Below are 8,629 nucleotides of genomic sequence, written 5' to 3'. Positions count from 1 at the left end.
AATAAAAACAGCAAGGTAACAAATAGTAAACAGGCACAAAAAGGTATTGCAATGCTTGAAAATGAGGCCTAGGGTCCGTACTTTGACTAGTGCAACCTCTCAACAATGCTAATATAATTGGATCACATAACCGTCCCTCAACGTGCAACGAAGAATCACTCCAAAGTTCCTATCTAGCGGAGAACATATGAAGAAATCGTTTGTAGGGTACGAAACCACCTTGAAGCTATTCTTTCCGATCGATCTATCCAAGAGTTTGTACTAAAATAACACCAAATAATTTCAGATTCATAATACTCAATCCAACACAAAGAACTTCAAAGAGTGCCCCAAGATTTCTACCGGAGAAACAAAAGACGAGAGCGTGCATCAACCCCTATGCATAGATTACCCCAATGTCACTGCGGGAATCCGCGAGTTGAGTGCCAAAACACATATCAAGTGAATCAATATGATACCCCATTGTCACCACGAGTATTCATATGCAAGACATATATCAAGTGCTCTCAAATCCATAAAAGTATTCAATCCAATAACATGAAATCTCAAAGGGAAAACTCAATTCATCACAACAAGATAGAGAGGGGAAAACACCATATGATCTGACTATATTAATAAAGCCCGCAATACATCAAGATCGTGACATCTCAAGAACACGAGAGAGAGAGAGAGACTAAACACATAGCTACTGGTACAAACCCTCAGCCCCGAGAGTGGACTACTCCCTCCTCATCGTGGTGGCCGCCAGGATGATGAAGATGGCCACCGGTGATGATTTCCCCCTCCGGCAGGGTGCCGAAATGGGGTCTAGATTGGTTTTTGGTGGCTACAGAGCCTTGCGGAGGCGAAACTTCTGATCTAGGTTAACCCCGAGGGTTTTCAGAATATTCAGGAATTTATAGGGTAAAGAGGGGGTGCGGGAGGCCACCGAGGTGGGCACAACCCACCTGGGCGCGCCTGGGCACCCAGGCGCACCCTGATGGGTTGTGCCCCCCTCGGGGCACCACCAGGTGTTGCTCTGGCCCATCGGGAGTCTTCTGGTCAATAAAAATCCACAAAAAGTTTCGCGGTGTTTGGACTCCATTTGATATTGATTTTCTGCGATGTAAAAAATAAGCAAAAAACAACAACTGGCACTGGGTCAATAGGTTAGTCCCAAAAAATGATATAAAGTTGTTATGAAATGATTGTAAAACATCCAAGAATGATAAAATAACAGCATGAATACTTCATAAATTATATATACGTTGGAGACGTATCAATCTCCTAGATAGATCTTGCGTGATCGTAGGAAATTTCTGAAATTGCATGCTACGTTTCCCAACAGTGACACCGTACGTTGAATGCCCCTATCTTTACTCGGCCCTTGAAGGAAAAAAACATATCCCTTGCAGCACCGCACAAGCTCCAGAGCTCAGACCTATGGTGATGGCGGAGGAGGAACATGATGGAATCGAGTTCATAACAAATCCCCTTGATAGGTATGTTCCATGCATCACTACGAAGATGGACCTAAAACACGTTACAGGGTTCGCGTTGGGCATGCACCACTGAACGCCCACCATGTGCTGGCAGGATAAGTGCCCTGGAGAAAGCATTGAGAGGTCATGGAAATGAGAAGACTGACAAAATCATTGTCACTGCAGTTATAAACAACTTTGATTCATTCGATCGGGGAGGCATATGACTTTTACAATCTGTATTCCTGGGAAATTGGGTTTGGAATAAGGTATGGCAACATCATGCTTAATGTTGAGAGAACGAAATGCATGCAGGAGATCGTTTGTGGTCACTCGGTATGCACTGTTTTCAAAATTAATTTCAATGTAACACCACACCTAGTGTATCTTTTGTAAAATTTCAACTAAAACAAACTCACACTATATGTTTTAACATTTTTTTGCCAAAAAATTTGCAGGGGTGTCCCCAAAAGAAGCAACACATGTACCTATCATTGTTCCATGGATGAGTGTAGGGTTGTCGGTGGCCACTAGTAGCTCATGCGAAGAAGTTTGTCCTGATGTCGTGTCAACGGTTCTTGACCTAAATGGTTTGTTGGACAACCGCAACACGTGAGTGGATTCCAACTAGTCAATGAGCAAAGACGACCCACAATCACAAGGATCGATGCAAAGGTGAGCTTCCACCCATAGTGATGGTGTCATGTTGCCCATGTCGAGGGGTGTTGTCGATTTGAGATGCGATTACAAGCGAGTCGATATGATGATTTATTGTTCGAAAATTTGAATGCGGAGTTTGTTGGGGAATGCAGTATTTCAAAAAATTTCCTATGATCACGCAAGATCTATCTAGGGATGCATAGAAACGAGAGGGGAGAGTGTGTCTACGTACCCTCGTAGACCGAAAGCGGAAGCATTAAGTAACGCGGTTGATGTAGTTGAACGTCTTCGTGATCCAACCGATCAAGTACCGAACGCACGACACCCCCGCAATCTGCACACGTTTAGCTTGATGATGTCCCTCGAACTCTAGATCCAGCTGAGGCCGAGGGAGAGTTTCGTCAGCACGACAGCGTGTTGATGGTGATGATGAAGTTACCGACGCAGGGCTTCGCCTAAGCACTACGACAATATGACCGAGGTGGAAATCTGTGGAGGGGGGCACCGCACACGACTAAGAGATCAACTTGTGTGTCTATGGGGTGCCCCCTCCCCCGTATATAAAGGAGTGGAGGAGGGGAGGGCCGGCCTCCTATGGCGCGCCCAAGGGAGGGATTCCTACTCCTAGTAGGAGTAGGTTTCCCCCCTTCCCTAGTTGGAGTAGGAGAAGAAGGAAGAGGGAGAGGGAGAGAAGGAAAGGGGGCCCGGCCCCCTTCCCAATTTGGATTGGGATTGGGGGCGTGCGCCTCCCACTTGGTTGCCTCCTCCTCTCTCCCACCATGGCCCATTAAGGCCCATTAACTGCCCGGGGGGTTTCGGTAACCCCCAGTACTCCAGAAAATGCATGAACTTATCCGAAACCTTTCTGGTGTCCGAACATAGCCTTCCAATATATCAATCTTTATGTCTCGACCATTTCGAAACTCCTCGTCATGTCCGTGATCACATCCGGGACTACGAACTATATTCGGTACATCAAATCACATAACTCATAATACATATCATCATCGAACGTTAAGCGTGTGGACCCTACGGGTTCGAGAACTATGTAGACATGATCGAGACTCAACTCTAGTCAATAGCCAATAGCGGAACCTGGATGCTCATATTGGTTCCTACATATTCTACGAAGATCTTTATCGGTCAAACCGCATAACAACATATGTTTGTTCCCTTTGTCATTTGTATGTTACTTGCCCGAGATTCGATCGTCGGTATCATCATACCTAGTTCAATATCATTACTAGCAAGTCTCTTTACTCATTCCGTAATGCAACATCCCTCAACTAAATAATTAGTCACATTGCTTGCAAGGCTTATAGTGATGTGCATTACCGAGAGGGCCCAGAGATACCTCTTCGACAATTGAAGTGACAAATCCTAATCTCGATCTATGCCAACTCAACAAACACCATCGGAGACACCTGTGGATCATCTTTATAATCACCCAGTTACATTGTGATGTTTGATAGAACACTAAGTGTTCCTCCGGTATTCTGGAGTTGCATAATCTCATAGTCATAGGAACATGTATAAGTTATGGAGAAAGCAATAGCAATAAACTAAACGGTCATAGTGCTAAGCTAACGAATGGGTTAAGTCAATCACATCATTCTCTAATGATGTGATCCCGTTCATCAAATGACAACTCATTCTATGGCTAGGAAACTTAACTATCTTTGATTAACGAGCTAGTCAAGTAGAGGCATACTAGTGACACTCTGTTTGTCTATGTATTCACACATGTACTAAGTTTCCGGTTAATACAATTCTAGCTTGAATAATAAACATTTATCATGATATAACGAAATATAAATAACAACTTTATTATTGCCTCTAGGGCATATTTCCTTCAGAGTTTGCGTTGAGCAACATCGCGATGCGTCGGGAGGGTATGTGCACCGGAGAAGACTTGAGGACTCACAGATAAGAAGAGAGGCAATTTAATTGTTCCTGGAGTTGGGGCTACAGTCGACTCGCTAGGTCAGATGTACGACTTGTACATGTGTAATCTCGGGAATTGGATTTGGTATCCGGTACAGCAAGAGAGGTTGAATGTTGAGCCCACAACAATGCATGCAAGAGTGTGTAAGTGCGAGCAAAAAGTTTTTCTAAACCGTTGTGTATATTTCCTGACTGTGAAAATGGTTACTTATGTCTACTCTAGCGGATACCAAAGAAGATAAGATCAATACTAGATCATGCTGATGCGAGCGCCCTACAATGATGCATCTCTGGAGCAGCACGCAAGTGATTTACACTCGGGCAATGTTCGAGAAGTTCGGTAGGAGGCAGGGCCATACAAGATTCAAGAGGCAGAGAAAGGCGTAAAATACGTGAAGTGGCACCATCCACAGAAGCATGATAAATGGTGCCACATCGTTTATGAGGTGTGCATGGAAGATCAAAGTTTCTCTACGAATGTGGAAATTTCGAGCATAGCGGGCTATTGTGCTGCATGTTGTGAAGGTACATCGCACAGAACTATTTTCGTTTGGTTCTGAATTCTGTTGGTGGTTACTCCACTGATAAACTTGCTGCTCAGGTCAAGGGGAGTGCCATCGGTAATTTAGCTGGACTCTTCGCACTACTTCGGAAACACAGGCCAGGGAGACCAACTAGTAGTCGAGACAAGCCTCCGTTCGATGACTGAGCGTTGAAGAGCTCAAAGAAGAAAGAGAATATTGGGGAGATAGTTGGGTGTGGTTCAAGCAAGCGAACCCGGTCATGTACCATTTGTAGGAAGAAATGGAGGAAAGCGCACAACCTGCCCCTACTGGGTCGACATGCCAAAGAAGCCGGGGAAAAAGCTGACATGAACAAATTGTGGTGTTGGTTGGTTGGGTACTGGAGGAACACTTGCGGCAATGCTAACATCGTGCTTCACAAGGTGCCGCCTGCATGAGGCTGATGTAGTTGATATTGCAATTTGAAGATTTGCAAAAAAATAGTATCTGAATAAACAAATTTTCCTGTAACCGGAATGTATTGATTTTTTCCTCTAAGAGCAAACAATGTCGTAGTGAGGTTCCTGAATAAAACTGTAGGAGTTTGTGTACTGGGAGGAGGAGTAGGAACTAGTTTAGATTTCGAATGTTTGATTCAAAGCTCCTTGGGAGGCAAACCCGGCAGTGCCTGTATGTAACGCCCTCGATGCGGCTATATCTCCCACGTGTCGAAGCACGACTTAGACGCATAACCGCATTGAAAGCAATGTCGCAAGTAAGGTAATCTTCACAACAACCCATGTAAATAGATAATAAGGGGAAAGGTACATAGTTGGCTTACACTCACCACGTCACACAAAGTACATAAATAACATTACATCATCCAATGCACTCATGGTCCAGCTACGGTACCAAAATAAAAGATCAACCCCAACAAGCGACATGGTCCCGATCGCCCCAACTGGGCACTACTACTGATCATCAGGGAAAGACACATAATAACGGTGTGAGTCTTCGTCGAAATCCCACTTGAGCTCAAGCGCATCATCTGGAACGGAGTCATCAGGCCCTGCATCTGGTTTGAAAGTAATCTGTGAGCCACGGGGACTCAGCAATCTCGCACCCTTGCGATCAAGACTATTTAAGCTTATAGGTAAGGTAAGGTAATATGTGGAGCTGCAGCAAGCGACTAGCATATATGGTGGCTAACCTGTTCGCAAAAGAGAGCGAGAAGAGAAAGCGAAGCCGAATGAGAAATTATAGAACAACCTACGGCAAACATTACTCCAACACCGTGTTCACTTCCCGGACTCCGCCGAGAAGAGACCATCACGGTTACACACGCAGTTGATTCATTTTAATTAAGTTAAGGATCATGTTTTTTACAACCGGACATTAACAAATTCCCATCTGCCCATAACCGCGGGCACGGCTTTCAAAAGTTCAAATCCCTATAGGGGAGTCCCAACTTATCCCATCACAAGCTCTCACGGTCAACGAAGTATAAACCTTCTCCCGAGACATTCCGATCAGACTCGGCATCCCGGTTCTACAAGACAACTTCGACAAGGTAAAACAAAACCAGCAACACCGCTCGGATGTGCCGACAAATCCCGATAGGAGCTGCACATATCTCATTCTCAGGGCACACCGGATTGTCCAAGGTACGGGTAGGCCAACCCAGAGTTGCCCCTGGTAGCCACCGGCAGCTGACAGGTTGGACCAACACTCAGAGGAGCACTGGCCCGGGGGGGTTTAAATAAGATGACCCTTGGGCTCCGGAAACCCAAGGGAAAAAGAGGCTAGGTGGCGAATGGTAAAACCAAAGTTGGGCATTACTGGAAGAGTTTTATTCAAGGCGAACTGTCAAGGGGTTCCCATTATCACCCAACCGCGTAAGGAACGCAAAATCCGGGAACATAACACCGATATGACGGAAACTAGGGCGGCAAGAGTGGAACAAAACACCAGGCAAAAGTCCGAGCCTTCCACCCTCAAGTATATAGATGCATTAAGATAACAAGATATTATAGTGATATCCCAACAAAATAAACAATGTTCCAACAAGGAACGATCTCCAATATTCACCTGCAACTAGCAACGCTATAAGAGGGCCTGAGCAAAGCAGTAACATAGTCAATCAACGGTTTGCTAGGACATGGTGCGTTAGAGGTTTGACATGGCAATTTGGGAGGCATGATAAGCAAGTGGTAGGCATCGTAGCATAGGCATAGCAAAAGAGCGAGCATCTAGCAAGCAAAGATAGAAGTGATTTCGAGGGTATGATCATCTTGCCTGCAAAGTTGTTAGAGTTGACTGGATCCTCGAAAGCAAACTCAAAGGGCTCCTCGTTAGCGAACTCGTCTCTCGGCTCTACCCAAACAAGACAAACAAGCAAAAGGAACACAATCAACCACGTGCAAAGCTCAAACAAATATGATGCAAACATGGTATGCTATGCGGGATGCAATATGTGATGCATATGCAAGATTTTGACAAGGAATGATTGAACATGGCCTCAACTTGGAAATCCAAGTGTGCCACTAGAAAGGTGAGGTGATTTCGCTTGAAATCGATATAAAGAACACCGGAATTGGATGCACAGTTTGGAAATGGCAAGCAAAACAAATATGGCAACGGTCTGCGATAAACAACAAGTAGCCATCTAAATGCATCAAGATAATTATGCTACAGCACTGAAACAAGACAACAAAATACATGGCATGGATCCACTCATGATGCTTGACAAAAGATGAACACTAAGCTACGGCCAATTCATCCATTAACAGGTTCCAACAAGCATGACAAAAGTGCAATTGATAAACAGGATTCAGACTTAGTGAAATTAACACAAGTCTGGAATTGCAGATCAGGTAGCACACTTTGGAGTATGAAAACTATATGCTACAAGAACTTAACATGGCAAAGCGAGGCATGGCATGGAGCTACTCAAAGAGCTTAACAAAAGTCCCTTAGTGACCTTGAGCCAAAAGGGATCAGCAAATACAATTGCAAGCATGTGAACATGGCAAAAACATAATCAGATTACAGACAGAGAAAAACTGGAACATGCAAATCTGTTAACGAGTAGGCATGTTCACGAGCTTGATGCACTCACTACAGAGCATGGCATGACAAACTAAGCATACACCCATCAAGAATACATAACATAGAAGCTAGACATGGCAAGGACAACAACATAGCATGCACGGATCTACAACAACATCCTCGGCAAAATCGCTACCAAGTAGACAATCTGCGAGGATTCATGAAATAGCAAAAGTAGAGCTCGATTGACTCAAGCTAGGGTGCTCCATAAATGCACACAAAGACAAGGATGGATAGAGCATCACAATATTAACAAATCATCCTTACTGATCATCCTCAAAAGAGGCACAGATCACTAGGAAACAACATGAACATATGGCATATTGATAAAAACAGATCAAGGACTTAGTGAAATTCTAAGTCCCTGAAATCAGCATTAACGAATGCACTACTTTGCAAGCTTGTGCTAGTCACCACACATATCACAAAAATACATGGATAGCACCTCTGTAAAGATGACAAAGCATATAACAAAACACATGTAGAGCTCAGGGGCATATCATGCACACAATAATCATGGCAAAAATGGCAAATAGCTATTTGGTGCAACAGATCTGACAATTAACTCAAATAGCTCTCTTCCAACGGCATTTCGGACATCAAGATGAGCTCAAATGAAAATGATGCAATGAGATGAAATGATGTACTCTCAGAGACGAACATTTTGATATGCTACACGCCTAAAACGGAGCTACGGATGCGGATTTACGGCACGAGCAAGAATGCAAAATAATATGCAGACTTGGGGGAAAAACGGGGTCAACCCTAGGGTTTACTGTAGCAACCGAATCCAGATCTGGGCGCATGCAAAATGAAGCTCGCCGGACGGAGCTCGGAGTCGCCGGAGTTCGGCGTGGAGGAGGCGGTGAGGCGCTCCCGGGCCGGATCTCGCCGGATCCGGCCGGTGAGTAGCCGGAGTGGCGGCGGGGGAGGCGCGGCGGAGGAGGCGCGGGC

Source organism: Triticum dicoccoides, chromosome 2A, assembly GCF_002162155.2.
Source record: "Triticum dicoccoides isolate Atlit2015 ecotype Zavitan chromosome 2A, WEW_v2.0, whole genome shotgun sequence".
Classification (NCBI taxonomy): Eukaryota; Viridiplantae; Streptophyta; class Magnoliopsida; order Poales; family Poaceae; genus Triticum; species Triticum dicoccoides.
Note: the sequence above shows the minus strand (reverse complement) of the source record.